We start from the raw sequence: 26,820 nt of genomic DNA on the forward strand, positions 1-26,820 counted from the left end.
CATCTCTTGCACACTTTATCAACAAGCACGTATTGACCCAAAGGGTTTGACACTCGAATTACGAACTCAAGAGACTCAATAGGTAGAGTCTTCTTTGGATGCTAAGGTTTCACATACATATGAGTGAGTAGAGCCGGGGTCAATCAATGCAATCACAATAGTATCAAAGAGAGTAAAAGTACCAGTGATAACGTCAGGGGAGGATGCCTCCTCTCGTGCGCGGATGGCATATGCTCTAGCAGGAGCACGGGTCTCGGATCGGACGGTCGTATTAGAGGCTCCTCTCGATTACCACCCCTACCTCCAGAGATTCTCGGGGGCCTACCTCCAGCCGTCGTTCCACTAGGTCTTGCACCTTGCGTCTTATTCCTCTCATCTAGCTCCGTGCAATCTCTAATGAAGTGGTCCTTCGAACCGCATCCATAACAGGCCCTATTAACAGACTTACCCCAACATTCACCTAGGTGTCGTCTTCCACATTTGGGGCATTCAGGTCTCTCTTGACGACTATTGCCCACACTAGCTACTGAAGTAGCTCGGGAGTCCGTCAATGGTCGGGCTCTAGTGGAAATTCCATGAGTCGTCCTCGACTTACTGGTGTCCTCCCTGAACCTCTTTACAGCCGAGAACGGAGCTTTACTCGTCGATCTTTTACGGTAATCTCTTGCTTCAAATTTAGCCTTCTTCTTCTCCTTCCCAAGTTCTTCCGCCTTGCGCAGCTCGTTCGACTAGTGTCACGAACTCCTTTATCTCCAAAATTCCCACTAGTAACTTTAACTCTTTATTCAATCCTTCTTCAAATCTTTTGCACATCGCAACCTCATCAGCCACACACTCCCGAGCATACCGACTAAGTCTTACGAACTCATGTTCGTATTCAGAATCTGATCATCCGGCCTTGCTTGAGTTCCAAGAATTCCTTACGCTTCGATCGATGAACCGTTGACTAATGTATTTCTTTGAAATTGGATTGAAAGAAATCCCAAGTAACTCGTTCATTTGGGACTATGGAAATTAAAGTCCTCCACCAATAGTAAGTCGAGTCTCATAACAAGGATATAGCACACTTAAGACATTCATCGGTGTGCATAACAGTTCATCTAACACTCTAATGGTGTTATCGAGCGAACTCGGCCTTTTCGGCATCATCAAGTAACTATGGCCTTGAACTCCTCGGCCCGCTTCCTAATCAAGTCCACGGTGGTTTACTCAGCCTCACGGGATCAATAACTGGAGGCATTGCGGGCTCTTGGGGTGGAGTATTTAAATTCGGGAATGGTTGGACAGCCGGGTTGGTTCGGGCATATTGCGCGACCCACTCATTCATCATAGTGAAGAAGGCTTGTTTCGCCTTCATTTTGATTATTCGCGGATGATCGAGGCTCAACAGGCGGTGTCCCTTGCGCGGAGCAGCCGCTACACTTTCAACGTCATCCGCCAAGGGTCTCTCTACCCCGGGTTCCATTTACTAATCAAAACAAAAATTTCAACCGTCAGAAGTCATCACATTTTTAAGCACTAACAATTTGGCATGTATAGCTAGACTCACACGCGCTATGATAGTCCTAGAATCGACTAAACCATAGCTTTGATACCAATAAAATTGTAACACCCCGAACCCGAGACCATCGCCGGTGTCGGACACGAGGGGTTAGCAAGCCAAGTTCACTTGTTTTGCCCATCCATTTGACATTTCCAGTCAGGCTGGAAAACTGCGTCACCGTCGCCTTAAAAATCATATCTCGAGTTTCAAAACTCGGAAACTGGTTTCGTAAATTTTCCCTGAATTTAGACTCATATATCCATCCATGGATTTATTTCTAGAATTTTTGGTCGGCCCAATTGGTACAGTTTATTAGTTAAAGTCACCCATGTTACAGGGATCGACTGCTCTGACCTTTGCGTGGTATAACTTGAATATCTCTCTACACAGGGCTTTAATGCTGGTGCCGTTTGTTTCTAATGAAACTAGACTCAAAATGGAATCTGTACATATAAGGTATGTCTCCTAATTCTTTTTGGATAATTTATATTAAATTTTTAAAGTTGCGACAGGGAGCCCAGAAACCATTCTGGCCCTGTCTCACAATAGCTTTAATATCTTTTAACATGTAACTCCTATGACCATTTCGTTTCTTCCATATGAAAATAGACTCATCAAGGTTCATTTACATAGCTTATTCACTATTTAATTCCATTCCTACGAATTTTGGTGATTTTTCAATCTCATCTCACTGCTGCTGTCCGCAACAGTTACTGCAGTAGACTATGCCAATTTCATGAATTTTTCCTTGGCCTTAATCATCCATCATACATGACACAAATTATGGCCACCTTATCAAAATTTGAGTTTCTAAGACTCGTGGCTATCGTTCTAGCATCCCACTCGACGACCACATAGGCCATTTTCACATGGCTTAAAGTTTACAACCCACAATTCGACAAAATATAATAGCCTATACATGCCAAATGTTCTTCAACAACAAAAACAATACCACAAGATTTCAGCCGGTGTGATGACTTCAACGACGGTTCCGAGCACGCAACAATACGAGTCCAAGAGACCTAAAATGGGTGACAAGAAAACACCGAGTGAGTTTACAACTCAGTAAGTCATAAGCATTCCTCAATCCACTGATAAAGTCACTACTACATGTACAACAAATGAGGCTAGGTACTCGTCCATATCGAATCTATACCATAATACCTCGGACCTTTCGGTCCAATCTCGTACCAATTCATACATCCACATTTCATATTCTACACAACAAGATAATCGAAGCATTTTTACACATTAACTCATTTTCCAGCACAACCATACAATTTCAATCATCACATAGATTTAAGGCTTACCAAATTCAACCCCAAGCATGAACGTATTCTCTATTCGTCATGAGCTCGAGGTACTTACCCGATCCGCTGTCCATACTCAATTCAATGGAGACACACCGTCCATATATATAGCGTACGCACACACAGTGCTTACTACTCGATTTCGCACACTTAGTGCCACGCAATTTAAGCCCGCACACATAGTGCCATACCCTTGAGCTCGCACACCCAAAGGTCAGTATTTTTCCAGCATGCACTTTTAGTGCCATATATTTCCAGCACGCACACTTAGTGCCATATATTTCCAGCACGCACACTTAGTGCCAATCTCGTCACCATACACACGTATTGCCCGCACACATAGTGCCGAAAGCAAACTTTCTACACATTCCACTATTTCTTTTACATTCAACAATTATCCTCATTCCATACACATACGATTTCATTTATACATATATATAGCATTCCTTTAAACACAATTGCATAGATTTTCCAATCATTTAAGCAATATCAAACATATGTGCTTAATGACTTACCTCGTGTTGGGTAAAATAGTTCCAAGTCGGCTACTCGATGACCTTCGTCTTTCCCTTGCTTGATTCTCCTTCTTTAACTCCTTGAGCTTAATCAATAAATCACTAGTTTAACCATCTTGCTAAACATTCATAATTCAACTACACATGCATATGTATGCTTGTATATTCGGCAACCATTCTTACTAATCGCCCATTTGGTCGATTATACACCTAACCGAATATGCACCAAAACTTGATTCAACATTACCTTCATACTCACTTTAATGGCGAATATATATATATATATGTACAATGTCAACTAACATCTTTTAATCACCTAATTTCATCTCATGAACATTTAATCAAATTTTCCCAATCTAGCATATATTTTCACACCCATTTGTAACATCATGTACAAACACATATACACATATATCAAAACACAAATTTTACCTATCATGCAACAAGCATAAATCGCACTTATGAGCATGCCATGGCGAATACATCCCACACCATCCCCTTTCAATTTTTGGTCATGGTTAAACAAAGAAAACTCCATGTCTTACTCAAGAATGCTAAAAGAAATTTCAAGAGTAGTCAATCCATCATTACATGTATCATCAACAAGCTTCACATTTAGCATGCAATGGCTTTAACACAATATCAACCTTGGCCAAATACCATTTCCATGGCATAACAAGGATTTGAACCATGGGCTAACATGAACATCAAGTTAGCAACTAAAACATGCATGAATCTCATGACACAACCTCAAACATACCTTAATCTTGATGCAAACTTAGCCAAATCTCCTTCTAGATCTCTTCCAAACCAAGCATGAAGCAAAAATCCTCCTTCTTCCTTAGTTTTGGCTCAAAGAAAGGATGAACAAAATTTTTTTCTTTCCTTCTCTACAACTCACGGCAATGGGGGGGGGATTACCATACTCACACACATTTTTTTTTCATTTTTTTTATCACCCATACACCTTTGTTTATTATTTCACCCTAATGCACCAACAAAACATGTTTCATGACATGTTTAGCCCATCCTCCTTGTCATGGCCGCCACCACCTATAAAAGGGGAATTTGACATGCAAGTCCATTATTTTGCATGCATGCTTTAATTAGTCATCACACATTTCCCTATCATACTTTCAAAGTTCATTACTAAGTCCTTTCTTGTGGAATTCACCCTTATAACACTAAATCAATCATCATAAAATGTCATACATGAGCACACACATATTATAGGCATCAAAATAAATTTTTAATTATTTTTATGCCTCGGTTTTGTGGTCCCGAGACCACCTTCCGACTAGGGTCAATTTTGGGCTGTCACAATCTCGACATAACGAACAATTGTAGGTTCCAATCTGAAATTCTAAATCAGAAATCAATTTACCTTGTACCCTTTTTAACTTGTAATTCACTGACACAACTCTTAACCTCACAAATTTGCTAATTAAACATCAATTTAGTTTCTAGCTCAGCCAATAACTACTCATCATTTGATAAGATTAATCACATGATTATCGGCCGTAAAACACATAAAGATTCTCGCTCAGAACCCCAGAGACTATAATCATTGGTCCAGATTGATAATCAATCGCTGACTCATAATCTTTCAACAGTTCAAACCATTTTTAATTCTTGTGTCAAATAACTCTTCACCTGAGAACTGACGTTTCAATTAACAATTTCTTCAACTGTTTACCACTTTATTGATAATTATCACATCATTCAGACTTCCTAATCGCGATCTATAAGAACATTTCTCAATAAAATCGTTCTGATGGATATAATTCTGTATCATATCTTCTAGAATATGAATCATGCATTCAGAATATTCATCTATTTATCCGTGAACATTCAAACTTTATTTCCACCCTGTGGATAAATTCAGATACAAGTAACTCGATTAATCCTTCAAGAAATTAATCTAATCAAGCTAGACAACTGAATCGATCTCGACTGTCAAGTAATAACTTTTCAATTATTAATCAACGAAGCTTTGAACCATACTGAAGCCACAACCATCGATAATTTAAAATCATAGTGCCATAATAAGGTGACATCTCAACCGTAGATATATAATGTCCCAATTATCAATAATGCATTTTGAACATAAGAGAAATTGAAATATAGTTACTGTCATTCAATAGATATTTTTCACAGATAACCATATAGAATCATAAGAAAGCAGAGATCTTGTAATTCTCTAATATATCACTATACTAATCTTTTTTTAAGAAAGCACCCATATCGATGACGAGATACCTCAATGATGTTTCAGAGGAAATCCGTAGTAAAGCATCACTCATATGCACGGAATCAACAAAGAATGAGACATAATATAATCTTCATGTATACTAAGCGGATCAACAACCAAGAGGAGCGAATACCAACATCACATGATTTAATCGTCGATCTTTTCTTTCAATAAAATGAAATAGAATACCGAGAAAGATATAATAATGCTGATTGTAACCCTAACAGCCCAACAATGCTTTCATATATCAATATATATAGATAACGTTCTCATATGATAAGAATTTCATCCGAAAATATACTGACTTCACTACCTCGAGGATAATTGAACACATAGAATACCCGGAAGAGTTCTCGTAAACCATTCGACTATAATTGATGTGCTCAAATATCTTTATAATTCAAATATGATTCTACCGTCTATCTCTGACATCACTAATTTCTCATTATCCCAACACTAACGAAGGCCAATTCGGAAGAACTTCCAGTTAATATATTTTTTAAATATCATACCTGAATATTTGGTTTCATCTAATTCAACTTTTCTTTTAACAGTGACTTTACATATTACAAATGGCCTTCAACACGATCCAATATCTTTTCTGTTACTATCTTCACTTGCGGACTCATTCTCTTATCTGATCACAACACTAATCCTTCAATCACGAGACTCTGTCATTCCGCACTTGTAAGCTTATTTAAGCCATATAGTACGGATCTCATTATAATGCTTTACCAATGAGGGGTGAGGTTGTAAAGCCAACAATTTTAACTCTTACGTAAGCATGCACATCACACATACTATTATGAACAAGCAGTTCATTACTAATTCGATTCTCAAACATCTAGCAATCATTTACTTATGATCACTTGGTACTTAACACATAGCTCATACGCTAAATCAAATCATAAATTCCAAATCAAAATATTCACACAACAATCATATACCCAACATTACAACTCATATACCCATATAATTATAACATTTATCAATAGCAGACTATCATGCATTCTGATTCATACCTTTTTATGAGTTTCAACTCATCACCAACACATTTTCACTCAAACGTTTGAGTATAACATTCTGTACTATCAGAATTAGCTCGGTTGGAAAGCATATCTGTCTTATGAAAAACACACAGAATAAGCTTTGAAAGCTTAGTAAGCCTTAAGCAAATAAATCATTTCAATGATTATGAAAATTCCATATCACTAATCTGAATTGAAAAATAATCTCAATTGCATATACATTCATAGTACTCTTAAATTCATATAACCTTATTAAATAGCCTCACTTATTTATATTTATTAATAACTTACGACTATGATTTTAAATTCGTGTGATAACTGTCAATTCATTCGTATGAACAAAACTTGCACATATCCAATACATACCAACCAAAACATGTCATATTTTTCCCTGTTTGATTCATGGAACCACAAGGTCACATGTCAAGCACATATAGCATATATTTATCTGTTATTTATCACGTCTCATTTTCACATGGACTACATACATCTGACCAAGTTTATTCAATATCGATGCCACTGTCTCGGACAGGGTCTTACACGAATCATAAGTGATGCCAGTGTCCTAGACACGTTCTTATACACTACTTCAAATCAATGCCTTCGTCTTGGCCGAGGTCTTACATGATCTCATTTCACACACTTAGTGCCCCAACAACCGATCTTGCACACACAGTGCTTGGTTACGGAACTCGCACACACAGTGCCTCAACAACCGATCTCGCACACACAAGGTTTCGGTTAGGAACTCGCACACACAAGGTTTTAACAACCGATCTCGCACACACAGTGCTCGATTACGGAACTCATACACACAGTGCCTATGTTCACTTATTGTTGCACATTGAAGTGACTTAACCAAGTCTATAAAACATCACATATGTGCACTTTGAACATATCATTTCATTTAACTTTGGATTCATATATTCATGAACACTTAAACATTTCAGAGCCAACTTTAATTTAATCAAATCAGTATAGAACACAATTTCATTCGAACATCTGAGTACATATTCTATACTATTAAAATTAGCTTGATTGAAAGACTTATCTGTCCTATTCAAAAAATTTTGGTCAGAGTCAGGAGATATCACACTATCACAGGTCAAATATGGCATGTACAGCTAGACTCACATACGCCATGGTAGTCCTAGAATAGACTAAACCATGGCTCTGATACCAATAAAATGTAACACCCTTCGCCCGTATCCCTCATCGAAACAGGGTTCGAGGTGCTACCAGATTTAAACTCATCCATTTATATAAAACCAGACCGTAAAATTTTTTGATTAATTTTAAACTTTTCATACACACGTATATTATCCTTTAATCGGGCTTACAAGGCCCAAAATATTCATGAGGCATTATTAAATATTTACCAATATCTTAGTCTTGTATCATTTACTTACTCAACTTTACAACCCTATACATGCCATAGACTCGAAACACTAAGATTTATTTACGCCGATAGCGTAGACTTGACAATGTGATAATATCTCTGATGGCCTCCAACCCGAGCTAACCTGGCAACCCTAGGGAATATGAGAAAGAAAAGGGGAGTAAGCTTTACGCTTAGTAAGTTCATAAGAAAACAATAAGCAACTCATTAACAAGTTTTATCAATGTTTACAACATAATCACAAATTCACTACAAGTTGTCTTCCTGAGCAATAGTCACTAAATTATTTATAACTGGAGCTACAAAACTCCAAATCAATTGCCGTTAATTTTCCATGAAAATAGACTCATATATCTTCCATCCATAAAATTTTCAGAATTTTAAGTTTGGCCAATCAATACCAGATTTTTCTTAAAGTTTCCCCTATTTCACTGTTTGACTAATCTGACCACTCTTCACTACGAATCAAATTTCTCATTGTACAGAATTCAAAATATGTTCTCTTTGATTTCATTTGAAACTAGACTCATTAAGGAGTCTAAGCATATAAATTTTATCTTATAACCATTTTTGTACAAATTATAATGATTTTCTAAAAACAGAACAGGGGACCCCGAAGTCATTTGACTCTATCCCACGCCACTTCAAATATCTCATTATCAGCAATTATTTTGCTTACACAGTTTCTTTTATAAGAAACTAGACTCATTAAGCTTTAATTACATAATTTATTCAGCTTCTAAATCAACTCCAACAATTTATGGTGATTTTCCAAAATCACGTTACTGCTGCTGTCCCAAGCAGATTTATTACAAATTTACTCTTTCATACATTCTTTGCATTCACATTATTTAAACATGTATATCACCAATCAATTTCATCACATATCTATAATTTCACTCAAGCATAATCTCAATACAATACATCATGCTCAATGATTCACACACAATCGCACAATCGTTCAAATCAGCAATTATAAGATGATTCCGCACATAGTCCACCCTTTTCGATAATTTACGATGGTTTTGCCCTTACTCACATATATGACATAGGAATTTTCACCTATGCTTCTCATTTCACACTCATGATTCAATTCCAATCGATCTAACATGCATAAGAATATATCACATACCTGGCCAACTTAATGTATTGAACAAATTCAATTGCCGATTTAACACAAGGTCTCATAGTCTTAGACTTTTATCAAATCACCAAAGATTTAGCCCGCTAGGTTTTAAACCCGATAATATTATTCACCGACTTAAAGCTTGCTAGGCTCAAAGCCCAAATATCACCATTATAAAGTCGTCTCATAAGCAATTTATATAATATAGCATGTATACCTGTTCACTTTGCTCTATTTAATCATTCAATTACAATTTATAATTTCCCTTTGAATCATTCGATATTTTGCACACTAAGTGTCATTCTCAATATCTCGTACACTAAGTGCCATTCTCAATATTTCGTACACTAAGTGCCATTCTCAATATTTCGTACACTTAGTACCATATTTGATTGCCCCGCACACTAAGTGCCACATTTTATCGATATGTCATCAGACGTTAAAATATTCACGTATATACAATTTATACGATATTAAAGCATTAGAAACATAAATTTAACAATGCTTATTGCATACGAACTTACCTCGTTCGGGGTAACGATAAATTAGATCGACGAATCCGATACTTCGTTTTTCCCTCGATATAGACTCGTACGAGGCTTAACTTGATCTAATCAATCAAATTCAACTATTACAATTCATATTCTATTCATTTTAACTCAATTTCATATTTTGGTAAAATTACTATTTTACCCCTAAAGTTTTACTTTTATTCAATTTAGTCACTGAGCTCAAAAAAATGCAAATTAACTATTTTTAACCATAATTAAGCTTAACCGAATATTCATGGTATTAAAACAGCCCATAAATTACTTTATGGCAAAATTACATTTTTTCCCCTGATATTTCAACTTCTTTACAATTTAGTCCCTAAGCTCAAAAAATTAAATTCATTCAATTTTTTGGCCAAACCCATGCCTAGACAAATTTACTACTACTTCATAACAGCCCCTATTTTCATTTATTCACACTTTCAACCACATAATTTCAATAATCACAATTTAATCCAAAATTGACATTTTTACCAAAATTCACTTTACAAAACATGTATATCCAACAACAATAATTTATTTTCCATCATCAACTATCAAAATACTCATGCACTCAACAATGGCAACATTCAAATACTTTAACAGTTTTGAAATCAAAGATACGGGCTAGCTAGAATACGAAGCAACGATCTCAAAAACATAAAAATTATCAAAAACCGAACACAAAACATACCTAAATCACTTCATGCAAATGCCGAAACTAAGGAAGCTTCAATGGCTTTCTTTTCTCCTCCATATTCGGCCAAGAGATAAAATTTGCATGGCCATTTTATGTTTTATTTTTATTTAATACATTTTAATATTCCATTTACCTTTTTGTCCTTTATAATAATACATAATTTCATATATGCCAAACCACCAATCTCCACTATCATAAAGTAATGGTTTAATTGATAAATAGGGACTTATACTTTAGTAAATCATGGAAAATAAACACTTAAACAATTAGAATGTAACTTTTTCATTTTACGCGATTTAGTTCTTTTTGCTTAATTAACTATCGAAACGATAAAATTTTTCAACGAAACTTTAATACCATCTTTTTGCCACTCCGTAAATATTTATAAAAATATTTACGACTCGGTTTATATAAATGAGGTCCCGATACCTCATTTCCTAAACCCACTTGACCTTAGGGTCATACCACTTGAACTTAATAAATCACTTATAAAACAAATATCACAATATCAAAAACATTTTTAAAATCACAATTGACTCGTAAATATTAAATATAATATTTACAAACCTACTCGTCGGATTTGGTGGCCCCGAAACCACTGTTCCGATTAACCCTAAAAATGGGCTGTTACAATTCACAAAAAAAATAGACATATATTGTACAATAAATGATGTATTGGTAGATAGAATTTAGGATTTAAAGGATGATGCTGGTTTTGATGAAATTGCAATTTATTCATTCATACTTATGTATTTTCAACGCAATATTCTGTCTTCTGAATGTGACTCATTCATTGGGATTTTAGGTGATTCAAGTTGCTAGAATGATCATTTGCCTTAGTGAATTCTTGTGTAGCCTTGTTAGTTTCTGTTTTACTTTTGGACAAGTAACAACCCAAGTTTGAGGGTGTGATAGTACTAGAAAGAACATATGTTATCTCCCTACTTATTGGTTAATTTCTCCTCATTTAGTTATCTTTAGCACATATTTTAACATTTTCAGTTCAGTAAATTGCATTTTATAACTCAGTGGATCTTAACCTATTTATCCTTAATTTCGTCATATTTTGGTACTGATGTCGCTGCATGAGTATTTCCATATTGCACCCTAAATTGTAGCCGCACCTGACAGTTGTCCAGATAAGAACAAAAAGGTGTGAGCTGTCCAGTCTGGTACAACCAACTTGTACTTACAAAGGTAGCATGATTCTGGTGAAAGGACACCTGTGCTATTTGGATAAATATTAATATTCACATGAAAAGGAAAAGGAGGAGAGTTTTTTTTTTTTGGTGGGGGTATTATCTTCTTCAACCTATCTTTTGAAGCTTTTCGGCTATGGCGACTTAAGCCTCCTACGAGTGACCTGACGTGAAAAGGATGCATATTAACTCTTGACAAGGAGCCCTAAGTGCGTCACAAGCGGGAGTTGAGAGATCAAGTCGAGATATTCTAGGAATAGTACTCTCCACTTGTTTCTTTTATATTTCTTTTCTAAACGTTGGTGATTACTTTCTATTTCATGTTTGTACAGAAGTATACATGATTTTTAGGTTAAATGTTATTTTATTCAATCTTACTTGTACTGTTTAATCTTTGGGGTTGAATGTTTCTAGCTTGGAAGTGTTATTGTGGTCACTGACACTAGAAAGTGCAACGATTGTTCAAGCTAACAAGCATGACAATAGAAGTTGCTTGAGGATTAGAGGAATTTAAACTGCTTGTTCTTAATAGTGTTCCATTGCCATCATCGAAAGGTGTGGCTAAAGTACATGTTTAAGTCTTAGATTAAATATAAAAGTTAAGCTTGGTAAGATATTCATTGCAATTTAATGCATCAACAATCACATGTCCTTTTATACCTTGTGAGCATTTAGTATTCTGCTGAATATGCATGTTGGGGATCCTAGTTTATCATTATCATATTTTATCTTATGGTTTTTAAATTGTTGTGTAACGCCCCAATTTTCGGGTTTTCTGTGTTTCTGTGATTTTTAAAATTTGTGTGTGTTTTGGTTGGTTAAAATATATATTTTAGTAGGTTAGTGGGCCTTTGGAAGGCCCAAACTTAAGTTAAATCCGTGGTAGTCTTCGAAATTTTAATTTTATGAGCAGGTGATGCAATTGGTGTTTGGGCTTTTAAGAGAAAAGGGTAAAAGATGACACAAAAAGGAGTGTGGTGTAGTGGCAAGGTGGCGCCACTTAGGGGATAAGGAAGTGGCGCCATAGAGGAAGCAAGGGGTCCAAGGTTCAAGTCTTGGCTCTTGCAATATATTTTGGTTTTTTCTTTTCAATAAATCTGGAAGCAAGTAGGTGCGCTTTAAAGTTTAATGTGTTGGGTTTATGACACAAATGAGTTGATGGCCTAGTGGTGGTGGCGTGAGTTGACATGTGAGAGGACTTTGGTTCGATTCCCTTGGCACGCAAAGGTTGATTATTTTGCTATGTTGGGATGGCAAAAGTTGGTGTTGGTTTTAAACTCTGGTGATGGAGGGATCCCACATCGGGAAGCTAACATAAGAGTAGATGGAGAGCTGGCTTTAAATAGAGCAAACCATGAGGAGAGTAGGCATACCCTTCTTGGCTGATCCCTTTCGCTTTGTGACGTGCTCATTTGGGTTGGGTGTCAACTAAGAGTGTTTGGAGCGCGGATTAACTGCAGTCTCCTAACAGGTGTATGTTTCACATTACTCTAGTAGTAAGACGGCTATTTCGGGCAGCGATGGGCTGAAATGGGCCGTGTGGTCCCAATGGGTTCGTAGGCCCAAGTGGATAAGTTGTAGAATTACTAAAATACCCCTATAGGGTAGGACTACCAATTTACCCTTGGAGGGTAAAAATGACTATTTTGCCCCTTGTACGTAAATGACTAACTTGTGTGATGATTAGGTTAGTTGACGTGGATTTATGTTAGTTATCGTTAATTCGTAAGTCTAATGTGTTAGTGATCGATTGTAGGATTATCGCGTGGGAGATATCACTATCAATCGTCAACAACCAGGTGTGTAAACGACACCCTCCCTTAGACTGAATCGGTAAAAGCCGAAATACCAAAACGTTGGTATTTTGTGAACTCGCGAGCGTGCGAGCGCTCGTGAGACAATTGTTAATGAATATGGTGCATTTGGATGATTAGAGTGTAGAGTGTGCATTTTCGTGCACAACGGTATTTTTGGGCTTAATGGGCCGAAAACGGGCCAATGGGCCAACGGGCCCACTTTGGTAAAAAGACGAGGTAAGTACTTCTGATTACTTGGTAAACGTTAGAATAAGCATAAAACCTTAGCAATAGGTAATAATTACTGAAATACCCTTATGCATGCAAAATTACAATTTTACCCCTAGGGTTATTTTTTTCTGGAAAGCATGATGTTCTATTTCTGTATACGTATGCCATGAGATATTATTTTTGTTGCATGGGACATGGGGTTATATTGATGGAGGAAGCGTCCTGGCAGCCTTGGTGCAATCTGGTGGCCTCGCCACAAATATCTGTTCTGGTGACTTCGTCACAATATCTGGCAGCCTCGCTGTAATCTGGTGGCTTCGCCACATATATATATCTAGTCTGGTGGCCTAGCCACAATATCTGTATCTGGTGACTTCGTCACAATATCTGGCAGCCTCGCTGCAATTTCTGTGGAGTGTAACGGTTGGGTGGGTCGAGTAGTCTCCCCACATGGTGTAAGGCTGGTACGGGGGTGTTATGGATGGCTTTGGGTTAGGATTTCTGCATTCATGATATATTTGTTCAGATCCGCTATGGGCCTATGGGTTTCATTCGATTTCTATCTTGGGCCAAGGCCCGATAAGTCTGACTTTGAGGTTTGATCTGCTTTTGGGCTATGGTTGGGTTATGTTACACATCGAGTTTACCGAACTCACCCTTTATTTTCATCTCTGCAGAAATCCCCAACCATAGTAGGCTTGGAGCCGTGAGGATTTGAGTGGCCACATCATCTCGCAAAGTTGGTTTTCTAAGTTAGTTTATTTTATTATTTTTATATTCGATTTAATTTTGGGTTTTAAGTTGTAATAAGGCCGCTATTTAAATTTCTTTTTCCGCTATGGTTTTATTTTCTGATTATATTTATACTATGACGAAACTGCTAGTATTAGGCTGCACGGGTTTTCAAAATTAATGAACGTTTCCAAGACTCAACAAGCACAACAAATGGATAATCTATAAATTGATAAACCGGCTTTTCATTCAACCGCTGTTTTTACAAAGACCACCCCAATCACTTAAACCAGCGAATGCATACTATGTCGTACGCCCATGTGACACGTTAGATCTGGCCATAATGTCTGGGCCGAGTTTGAGGTGTTACATTTAGTGGTATCAGAGCTAAGTTGCAACAACTCGGCTGTGGAACGGGTCTAAAAATGGGAGTTTGTAAAGAAACACTGAATAAAGGTTTTCGGAAATCATTTTTTTTGGAACTTGATTATAAATTGTTTTCGAGAATGTTTCCAATATTTTCTCTTTACAAATAAATAATTTTAAAGATTAAAATCGATTTTCTAAAATTAGGTTTTTTTAGAAGGTGGCACACCGAATCTTCGGCCCAAGTCTGTAAGTTTTCTGAGCCTTTCTGATTGTTTCTGAAATATCTGTTATATGCTTGTACAAAACCTTATCATGGTACTTTAGTTAGGGTAACACTAGAACTATAGAAACTTTGATAAGTAGACTGAGACTATAGCTAGGCTACCGCAAAAGGAAACAAACTCAAACTCTGAATTACTGTTATTCATAAGACATCTATAATAAACACTGAAATATTAAACTGATTCATAAAATTCTTAATCAGATAATACGAAATCAGTACACGAGCAACTATGGAAGAGGCCGTGGACGTGGCCGAGGTAATGCTTAGGCTGAATCTTCGTCTCCAGGACATGTGCCGGTAGCAGATGCACCGATACTACCGGAAACAGAGGTAGAGTCTCATGATCGAGGTGTCGGGGATGATGCTCTGTCCCAGGCAATGCTTCGAGTTTTGGAAAGGGTTGCTAGGGCAAGTACAGGAAACGAAATTCGGGGGTCTATTTCTGAGTGGCTCTGGGCCAATAGAGCAAAGATATTTAGGGGCGTATCTAGTATAGCTCCGAATGTTGCTGAGTATTGGTTAGAAGCCACAAAGCGGATTATGGATGATCTAGACTGCTCTGTGGAGCAGAAGCTTAGGGGAGCCATGTCGTTACTCAAGGATGAGGCTTATCAGTGGTGGCTCACGGTGAGAGATGGAACTCCTGCTGACAGTGTGACTTGGGAGCTGTTTAAGACAGCTTTCAAAGGAAAGTATGTTGGGGCTAGTTACGTGGACACTCGCTGAAAAGAATTTCTGAACCTGGTCCAAGGGAGTAAGTCAGTGGCTGAGTATGAGTCTAAGTTTCTGAGACTGAGCTGGTATGCTTCTGGGATTGTCGCTACAGAGTATGAGTGTAGCGTCCGCTTCGAGGATGGTCTGAGAGATGAACTTAGGGGGATGATTGCTCTGTAGAGGGAGCATAACTTTGCTGCTTTAGTGGAGAAAGCTAAGATATCTAAGGAAGTGAAGCATACAGAAAGACAGAATTGTGAGAAAGATCAAAACCATTTTAGGAGAGATTCAGGACTTTCAAGTGGTATGAACAGGAATGTTAAGAGAGCAAGGGTAATGGAGCCAGTTCGAACAGTACCGATGAATGCTGTTAGACTGCTGGGTTGTAAGAATTGTGGGAAGATGCATATGGGCGAGTGTTGGAAACGTTCTGATGCTTGTTTCTGATGCGGATCTATGGAGCATAGGGTTAAGGATTGTCCCCAGAAACCAGATCAGGTTCAAGTTTTAAAGTAGAGGGTCGTTCAACCAGTGAGGGGTGGACCACAGTTTCTTAGAGGTCGTGGGCAAGGCAGAGGTGGTAATGGAAACGGTCGAGGAAGAGGAGTGCATGGCAGGGGTGCTGGATTTGCTGAGGCTCGTCAGCCGGCGTTGGTGTATGCAGCTCATTGCCTAGAGGAGTGTGATGCACCTGATGTCATAACTGGTACATTTCTGATTTCTAGTATGCCGTACACTGCATTGATAGATGTTGGATCTACCCATTCATATGTTGCATGTGCTATATCTGGGTTGCTGAGTGTACGCTCTGAGGAGACCGTGAGTGGGGTATCTGTACCAAGTCCTTTTGGTCACTCGATTAGGGTAGATAAACTGTATAGAGATGTGCCTATAGAAAATCCAGGAAAAGTTTTCTCTGGAGATCTGATGGAGCTACCTTTCGGAGAATTCGATCTCATTTTGGGAATGGATTGGCTTGTTAAGCATAGGGCTACTCTGGATTGTGCTGCTAAGTGAATGATGTTAAAGACCACAAAGGATGAGGAGGTTTTGGTGATACACGAGCGTAAGGATTATCTGTCTAATGTGGTGTCGGCATTGAGAGCCGAGAAGTGGATTCAAAAGGGATGTGAGGCTTATTTGGCATTTGTAAGCCAATCAAAAACTGAGGATCTGACAGTGGATAAAGTTAGAACCTTCAAGGATTTTCAAGATGTTTTTCCAAAGGAGCTTCCGGGTTTTCCCCCGAACTGAGAGGTTGAGTTTGGAATCGACTTGTTGCCTGGAATGGCATTGGCGTCCATTGCACCTTATAGGATGGCACCGAAGGAGTTGGTGGAGCTGAAAGCCCAAATTCAAGAGTTATTGGATAGAGGCTTCATTAGACCAAGTGTGTCTCCGTGGGGAGCACCAGTGTTGTTCGTAAAGAAGAAAGATGGGTCAATGTCGATGTGCATCGATTATCAGCAGTTGAACAAACTGACGATTAAGAACAAGTACCCACTACCGAGAATCGATAATTTATTCGACCAACTTAGAGGAGCTTCATTATTTTCCAAGATTGACCTTCAATCTGGGTATCATCAATTGAGGGTTAAGGAGGTGGATATTCACAAGACAGCATTTAGAACTCGGTACGGTCACTATGAGTTCTTGGTTATGCCATTTGGGTTGACGAACGCAACTGCGGCATTTATGGATCTGATGAATTGAGTGTTCAAGCCATACTTGGATCGATTCATGGTCGTCTTTATCGACGATATTTTGGTTTATTCTGAAACTGAGGAGAAGCATGATGAGCATCTTCGTATTGTGCTGCAAGTGCTAAGGGAGAAGGGGCTTTATGCGAAATTTAGTAAGTGTGAGTTCTGGTTGAGAGAGGTAACTTTCTTAGGGCATGTTGTCTCTACTGAAGGGATCAAGCTGGACCCTCGAAAGATTAAAGTGATTCTGGAATGGAAGCCACTGATGTCAGTGTTGAAAATTTGATGGTTTTTGGGTTTAGCTGGGTACTATAGAAGGTTTGTAGAAGGATTTTCTGTGATGGCAGTGCCTTTGACAAAGCTTATAAGGAAGGGAGTACCGTTTTTTTGGACTAAGAAACAACAGGAATCTTTTGATAAGCTGAAGAAAGTTCTGACCGAGGCACCTAAATTGATTCAGTCGGAGTCTGGAAAAGATTTTACTGTATGAGTGATGCATCACATGTAGTGTTGGGTTGTGTGCTGATGCAAGAGGGTAAAGTGGTTGCTTATGAATCGCGATAGCTTAAACCGCATGAAGTTAACTATACTACTCATGATCTGGAGTTGACAGCGGTAATCTTTGCGCTTAAGATTTGGAGACATTACCTGTACGGAGAAAGGTGTATTATATACACAGATCATAAGAATCTTAAGTACTTGCTGACCCAGAATGAGCTGAACCTTAGGCAGCGGAGATGGATAGAGTTGCTTAAGGATTATGACTGCGCGATTGAGTATCACCCAAGCAAAGCTAATGTGGTGGCTGATGCCCTAAGTCGTAGAACTGTATCTGATCTGATAGCCTTGTTTGCTCGTTTGAGTCTGTATGATGACGGTAGTCTGTTAGCAGGACTGCAAGTTAGGCCAACCTGGGTGGATGAGATTAAGGAAAAACAGTCGAAGGATGAGTCACTGGTTTCTCGATTCCAGCAGGTTAAGAATGGGGATACTTTTGAGTTCAGACTGAACAGTGAGGGAGTTTTGTGTTACTGAGGTAGAGTTTGTATTCCAAAGGACTCTGACTTGAGGCAAGCAATTTTGAAAGAAGCTCATGGAGGTCTGTGTGCTATGCATCTTGGAGGGAGTAAAATGTATCGCGACTTAAAAGAGTTGTATTGGTGGCCTGGATTGAAGCGAGAGGTAACGGAAGTTGTGGAAAAATGTCTTACTTGTCAGCAAGTGAAAGCTAAACATCAATTACCTTTCGGACTTTTGCAGCCAGTGAAAGTACCACTTTGGTAGTGGGAGAGGGTAACCATGGATTTTTTCAGTGGGTTACCCTTGACACCGTCGAAGAAGGGCTCGATTTGGGTAATTGTGGATAGGTTGACCAAATCTACTCATTTCATACCTGTCCGCACTGATTATTCACTTCAGAAGTTAGCCAAATTGTATGTGGCAGAAATAGTGCGACTTCACGGAGTGCCAGTGTCGATTATTTTTGATCGAGATCCTAGATTCACATCTCGGTTTTGGCAAAAGTTGCATGAGGCGTTGCGTACGCGGTTGCACTTTAGTACAGCCTTTCATCCTAAGACTGATGGTCAGTCGGAAAGGGTTATTCAGATTCTGGAAGACATGTTGAGGGGATAAGTTTTTGACTTTTGAGGCAGTTCGGAAGATTACTTACCATTGGCAGAGTTTGCATACAACAACAGTTATCAGGCAAGTATTCGAATGGCTCCTTATGAGGCACTGTATGGGCGAAGATGTCGTACACCTAGTTGTTGGACCGAGTTGGGTGAACGACAGGTTCTTGGACCTGAGTTGGTGGTAGATACTGAGGATAAGGTCAAGTTGATTAGAGACCGGTTGAAGGAAGCATCTGATAGACAAAAGTTATATGCAGATTTGAAGCGCAAGGAAATTGAGTACTCTAAGGGTGACATGGTCTTCTTGAAGGTTTCACCTTGGAAGAAAATATTAAGGTTTGGGAGGAAAGGCAAGTTAAGTCTGCGGTTCATTGGGCCTTATCGGATTCTTAAGCGAGTGGGTCCAGTGGCTTATCAGTTGGAGTTACCTCTAGAATTGGATAGGATTCATGATGTCTTTCACGTCTCTATGTTAAGGCGGTATCGTTCTGACCCTACTCATGTTGTACCGGTTGCAAAGATCGAGCTCCAAATAGACTTGACTTTTGAGGAAGAGCCTGTCCAGATTTTGGATCGAGATGTTAAGATTTTGAGGAGGAAATCAGTTCTGCCAGTAAAGGTGCTGTGGCATAATCATGGCAGAGAGGAAGCTACTTGGGAACCAGAAGTGGCGATGCGTCAACAATATCCTCATCTGTTTAATTCAGGTAAAATTTCGAGGACGAAATTTTTTTAAGAAGGGTAGTGTTGTAACGCCCCAATTTTCAGGTTTTCTGTGTTTCTGTGATTTTTAAAATTTGTGTGTGTTGTGGTTGGTTAAAATATATATTTTAGTAGGTTAGTGGGCCTTTGGAAGGCCCAAACTTAAGTTAAATCCGTGGTAGTATTCTGAATTTTAATTTTATGAACAGGTGATGCAATTGGCGTTTGGGCTTTTAAGAGTAAAGGGGTAAAAGATGAGACAAAAAGGAGTGTGGTGTAGTGGCAAAGTGGCGCCACTTAAGGGACAAGGAAGTGACGCCATAGAGGAAGCAAGGGGTCCAAGGTTCAAGTCTTAGCTCTTGCAATATATTTTGGTTTTTTCTTTTCAATAAATCTGGAAGCAAGTAGGTGCGCTTTAAAGTTTAATGTGTTGGGTGCGCTTTAAAGTTTAATGTGTTGGGTTTATGACACCAATGAGTTGATGGCCTAGTGGTGGTGGCGTGAGTTGGCATGTGAGAGGACTTTGGTTCGAATCCCTTGGCATGTAAAGGTTGATTATTTTGCTATGTTGGGATGGCAAGAGTTGGTGTTGATTTTAAACTTTGGTGATGGAGGGATCCCACATCGGGAAGCTAACATAAGAGTAGATGGAGAGCTAGCTTTAAATAAAGCAAACCATGAGGAGAGTCGGCATACCCTTCTTGGCTGATCCCTTTCGCTTTGTGACGTGCTCGTTTGGGTTGGGCGTCAGCTAAAATTGTTTGGAGCGCGGGTTAACTGCAGTCTCCTAACAAGTGTGTATTTCTCATTACTCTAGCAGTAGGACGGCTATTTCGGGTCGCGATGGGCTGAACTGGGCCATGTGGCCCCAATGGGTCCATAGGCCCAAGTGGATAAGTTGTAGAATTACTAAAATACCCCTGTACGGTAGGACTACCATTTACCCCTGGAGGGTAAAAATGACTATTTTGTCCCTCGTGCGTAAATGACTAACTTGTGTGATGATTAGGTTAGTTGACGTGGATTTATGTTAGTTATCGTTAATTCGTAAGTCTAATGTGTTAGTGATCGATTGTAGGATTATCGCATGGGAGATATCGTCATCAATCGTCATCAACCAGGTGTGTAAACGACACCCTCCCTTAGACTGAATCGGTAAAAGCCAAAATACCGAAACGTTGGTATTTTGTGAACTCGTGAGCGTGCGAGCGCTAGAGATAGTTGTTAATGAATATGGTACATTTGGATGATTAGATTGTAAAGTGTGCATTTTCGTACACAACGGTATTTTGGGGCTTAATGGGCCAAAAACGGGCCAATGGACCAACAGGCCCACTTTGGTAAAAAGACGAGGTAAGTACTTCTGATTACTTTGTAAACTTAGAATAAGCATGAAACCTTAGCAATAGGTAATAATTACTGAAATACCCTTTTGCATGCAAAATTACGATTTTACCCCTAGGGTTATTTTTTTCTGAAAAGCATTGTGTTCTGTTTCTATATACGTATGCCATGACATATTATTTCTGTTGCATGGGACATGGGTTTATATTGATGGAGGAAGCATTCTGGCAGCCTCCCTACAATCTGGTGGCCTTGCCACATATATCTGTTCTGGTGACCTCGTCACAATATCTGGCAGTCTCGCTGCAATCTGGTGGCTTCGCCACATATATATATATATCTGTTCTAGTGTCCTAGCTACAATATCTGTATCTGGTGACTTTGTCACAATATCTGGCAGCCTCGCTGCAATTTCTGTGGTGTGTAGCGGTTGGGTGGGTCGAGTAGTCTCCCTACATGGTGTAAGGCTGGTACGGGGGTGTTATGGGTGGCTTTGGGTTGCGATTTATGCATTCATGATATATTTATTCTGTATCTGCTATGGGCCTATGGGTTTCATTCTGATTTCTGTACTGGGCCAAGGCCTAGATAAGTCTGACTCTGAGGTTTGATCTGTTTGGGCTATGGTTGGGTTATGTTACACACTAAGTTTACCGAACTCACCCTTTATTTTCATCTCTGCAGGAAATCCCCAACCATAGTGGGCTTGGAGCTGTGAGGGATTCGGAGTGGCCACATCATCTGCAAAGTTGGTTTTCTAAGTTAGTTTATTTTATTATTTTTATATTCGATTTAATTTTGGGTTTTAAGTTGTAATAAGGCTTCTATTTAAATTTCCTTTTCCGCTATGGTTTTATTTTCTGATTATATTTATACTATGTCGAAACTGCTAGTATTAGGCTGTGCGGGTTTTCAAAATTAATGAACGTTTCCAAGACTCAACAAGCACAACAAATGGATAGTCTAAAGATTGATAAACCGGCTTTTCATTCAACCGTTGTTTTTACAAAGACCACCCCAATCACTTAAACCAGCGAATGCATACTAAGTCGTAAGTCCATGTGACACGTCAGATCTGGCCATAATGTCTAGGCCGGGTTTGGGGTGTTACATATTGCTTTGATAACTACTCTCACAATTTATCTTGTTTCTATCTATTTATTACAGTGACATTGATAGACAAAAGACAACCATCCTGGTGGGATCGATATTCGACATACTCATATCTATCTACTATACTTGTATTGACAATGTACGCTTGCACATTATTGCTGTGACGTTAAACAACGATCATCCTTGCTGACTTGTTATGTTAGTAGAATATTAGAAGAACCTGCAGGGGTAGTTACTATTTGATTGGCAAAGAACCCAAAATGATAGTTGATGGAGATTACCGAAGCAAGCTAATCGCCCATAATCAAGATTTGATTCATTCTCCTTTTGTTTCTCTTGAAGTTTATTTCTTTTATGATATTTTGTTCTATTGTTATAAAAACCCTAAAAATCCTTTATTTTATGTTTTCTTACTACAACTAATATAAAGTACTAATAAGATTTTATAGCGTTTAGGTTAGAATTGATCTAGCACTCACCTCCCTCGGGTACAAACCTCGGATTACTCACCTACTCCATTGTAAAACTATATCACCACTCGACCCGTATACTGCAGTTATCGTCTCGTACTTCTAAATTTTATTCAGTATTCACACTCTAAATATTTGTATGTCCGAAGGCGATCAATGTACATCTTTATTTTTGTAATTTTAGAAATATTATTTTGAAAGTTGTTTTCTATGAACTTGATTTCGAAAGAAACTTAATTTCTATAGCATGCTCTTTTAGAAAAGGCTTAAGTGTGGCTTTTAATAATAGTGTTGCAATATTTAGAAATCGTACACTTTTTGGAAATTGATGGATGCCTAATAATCTCAATTTTATCAAACCGAAGATGTACACACTATTTGAAATTGAATTAGGAAGTAAAAGACATAAAAGTTCTCACTCTTGTGAGGCAAAACCTTTGGAATTTGAGACTAGGTCATATTAACCAAGAGAGAATCACTAGGCTAGTGAATGATGACACATTAAGTTCACTTAAGGAAGTTGATCATCCACAATGTAAATCTTTCTTGAAAGTTAAGATGACTAAGCGATCTTTTATTGCAAACGGGACAAAGGTCATGAAACCCTTAGAACTTGTTCACACTGACATATGTGGCTCCATGAATGTAAGTGCAAGAGGTAGTTACGATTATTATGTGAATTTTATAGATTACTATTCCCAATATGGGTATGTGTACCTAATGCACCACGAAAGTGCAGCCTTTGATAAAATCAAAGAGTTTCACGCAAAAGTGGAGAAAAACTAGGTTTTCCCATAAAGATACTTTGATCTACTCGAGGTGGGAAATTTTTATCGAATGAGTTCATAGGGTCTCATATAGAGAATAGGATATTATCTAAATTAAATACGTCGAGAACTCTACAACCGAATGACATGGTTGATAGAAGGAATCAAACTTTATTGGACATGGTTCAATTGATGTTAAGTTATTCGCAACTGACAATCTCTTTTTGGGGATATGCTTTACGAACAACTTGCTACATTTTGAATGATGTACCAACTAAAACCATACTTAAACCTTTATATGAATTGTTGCACAACAAAAATCCATACCTTGCCTTAAGCATTTAAGGATTTGGATATTCCTACCCTACATATTGGATAAAGATGCGAGGAAGTTGGATTCACAGATAGAGTTGTGCATGTTTTTGGGATATCCTAAAGGAACACAGGGTTGTTTGTTTTATAAGCCGAAAGAGCAAATATTGATAGTGTCAACTAATTCTACCTTTCTTGAGGAATGTTACATGAACAAATTTAAAGCTCGATTTATAGGAGTACTCAAGGAACTTTCGGGAAATACACAAAGTCTTAAAATAAGAGTTTTAGAATCAACTACTAGTAGTAGACCTACAAATGATCAGTAGTATAGGGAGCTTCATCGTAGTGGGAGGGTCTCTCATAGGCCTGAGTTCTTCTAATCTAGATATCTATTTCACAGTAGGGTTGGTGAGTTGTTATTAGGAAAATCTCGGTCCAAGACACTAGAAACCAATTAAGCATGTAACACGCCCTACCCGATCCCTTAAAAGGATCCAAGTAAGATATGTCACTACAAAGAAATCATTCTCCTCCAAAACTTTTTATGGCTTAATCTTTGTAAAACTATAGTGCTTGAAATAAAAATTTAATAGAATACTAAAAAGAGAGTATAAGCCAAATGGCATATAGAATTTCTGTAAGATATTTATATCAATCCAAAATATAATACTTTAAAACCATTCCATAAACTTTAACGAAACTTTATTAAATCATAATTCCTTAGTATGAGTTTAAATACAAATCTTTTACAAAATACAATCAGACTTCACACCCATCATCATGCATAATAAAAATAAATAGATAACTTACAGCAACATATGTCCCCTTTCATAGTCCTTTAGAAAATCATCCTTCAATAGTAGACCTGAGAAGGAAAAGGGGTAATGGCATTAGTTCAAATAAACTTAGTGAGCTCCATAGAGATCTTAAGCAGAATACTAATAGCACAATCAAATCTTTCAAAAAAGTCATTCCATGTTATAGAGCGCACCTAGTGGTGTATACAAAACTTAGACAAGCTCAGTGTGTCACATGGGTGAATACTATACGCTAACATAATAGAAATCAGACATTCCATTTTCATGCCAGCCACATACTTAGACATTCTGAAACATTCTGCTTCATTCACATACATTCTCTCCTTATATTCCTATTTCGGTATCAATAAGTAGCATTGCCACATCCCACATTTTTATTATTAGTGGCACAAAAATTAAAATAAAGAAGTGAAGTAGTCTAGTGGTTTAATGCTCCTTAGCTATCCTAGTGGTCCTAAGTTCAAGTCCCCTTGTGAACACATTTTTATTTAATTATTTACACAAAAACCCATCTGATTATTAAGCTTGTCGTCCACTTTTTAGCTTTCATGAATAGGAGGATTCCTTTCCTCTATTATGGGTCAAACTTACCATAAGTTAAGGAAGCATGATCCCTCTTTTTACTCCATGTCTCCCTTTCTTGCAATTTCATCTCACCCTTGCCATAGAAGAGGTTTATTGAACCTACACCAAGTTGACCAACCTCTCCTCTCACTCACCTACCTCTCATTGTTGCCCCCTCCTCCCTCTATCTCATTTCCCTCTTTTTCCTCTTCTATTCTCACCAATTTCTCTTTTCATTTTTGTTTCCTTGCCCCACTATGACCGAACTCTTCACCACTAACCACTGTGCCTTGTAGTCACCGTTCCTTCTCTTTCTCGTTCTCTTCCCCATCGCCGCCGTGACTACCATTGCAAGCCACCGTGAATTCTTTTCTTCTCCATCTCTCTTCCTTTCATCTTAATGTTTCACCTTTGTTTTGTAGAACCTCAACCATTTCATTTTACTACATGATCTACTGTAATTTTGTGTAGTAGATTAAACTAGTTTTCGCATTTAATGAGCTTAAATACAAACATTTTCATTATGTTTTAGTTAATTTTTCTTAGTTTTATTTACATTCAATAAAGTGTGAAAATTGAGTCTTTTAGTGACCTTAGGGGCTAAATGAGGCCTAAGAGTGAGCTAACGCACTTTGTGAGTGCACAGAAGACCATTAGAAGGCGTACTAAATTAATACTGGTAGTTATGTCGCAACACAAATGACTCGATGTCACAACATAGGAATAGAATGGAGAAAGCTCAAGTCTTCCTTTAATGTCGTGACATAGCCCTGAAGACATCTCAAGGAAGAGTATAATGTTACCTCTGTCGTGATGCAAGTCCTGGTGTGCCATGATACCGACTCTGTGATAGAAACAAAACATGAAGCAAGGGTATTCCAGTCTGCACAATCACACTTCAAACTCAAGGACATCAGTTAACCTAGGGTTAGGGACGATGACCACCTAAAAGCTATAACTAGGTTTCTTTGGCATATGTTATGGACACCATTTTTTTAGCCTGAATTTTTTGTGTAAAATTTAGTTTAGTTTTCTTTTGTTCTTAGGTTTTAAATTTCTTTCCATTGTTCTTGTTGATTTTAAGATATCTAAATTGTGGAAACATTCAAACTTTATGGATTTGCAATTAATCTAAATACAATCAGGCTCTTTTATTTACTTTATCTTGTTTATTTAATTAGCATGCTCTCTTTATATCGATTTCATATTGTCTATGAAAATCATGAGGAACTAATCCCTCTATGGGGGATTAATGAGTGGAGGTATGATCTATTATTTGTTTTGTAGGGTTACTCAAATGATCAACTATTTGGGAAAGGAATAGCGTTAAACAAACCCTAGGCTTGGCAACCCCGAGATGTCATCAAGTTGGGACTTAACCAAAAGTTGGTATTACCTATTCGTGAAAGCCAATCTAGACAGTAAGGTAAAAAGGTAAGTAGTTATTTTTGAATTGTTATGTTAGTGGAAGATTGTAAGATACTACTAGGGTGGCGACTAGTTGATTGACGAGGAGCCCGAACCAACAATTAATGAGGATTACCAAAGCGAGCTAATCACCCATAATCGAGATTTGATTTACTCTACTCTTGTTTCTCATGAATTTTATTTCTTTTATGTTATTTGACTTTTTTGTTATAAAAACCTTAAGAAACCCTTTTCTA

General features: G+C 38.0%; 1 long non-coding RNA gene across 1 annotated transcript; it reads right to left on the minus strand.

The window, feature by feature from the left end:
• Window positions 1-7,966: 7,966 nt before the first annotated feature.
• Window positions 7,967-10,490, minus strand: LOC128285237 (uncharacterized). The gene is made up of 2 exons (XR_008275694.1): window positions 10,397-10,490; window positions 7,967-8,179 (listed from the first exon to the last, which is right to left on the minus strand). It is a non-coding gene; the product is annotated as an uncharacterized LOC128285237 (long non-coding RNA).
• Between the last annotated feature and the right edge of the window lie 16,330 nt (window positions 10,491-26,820).

Source organism: Gossypium arboreum, chromosome 12 (assembly GCF_025698485.1).
Source record: "Gossypium arboreum isolate Shixiya-1 chromosome 12, ASM2569848v2, whole genome shotgun sequence".
Classification (NCBI taxonomy): Eukaryota; Viridiplantae; Streptophyta; class Magnoliopsida; order Malvales; family Malvaceae; genus Gossypium; species Gossypium arboreum.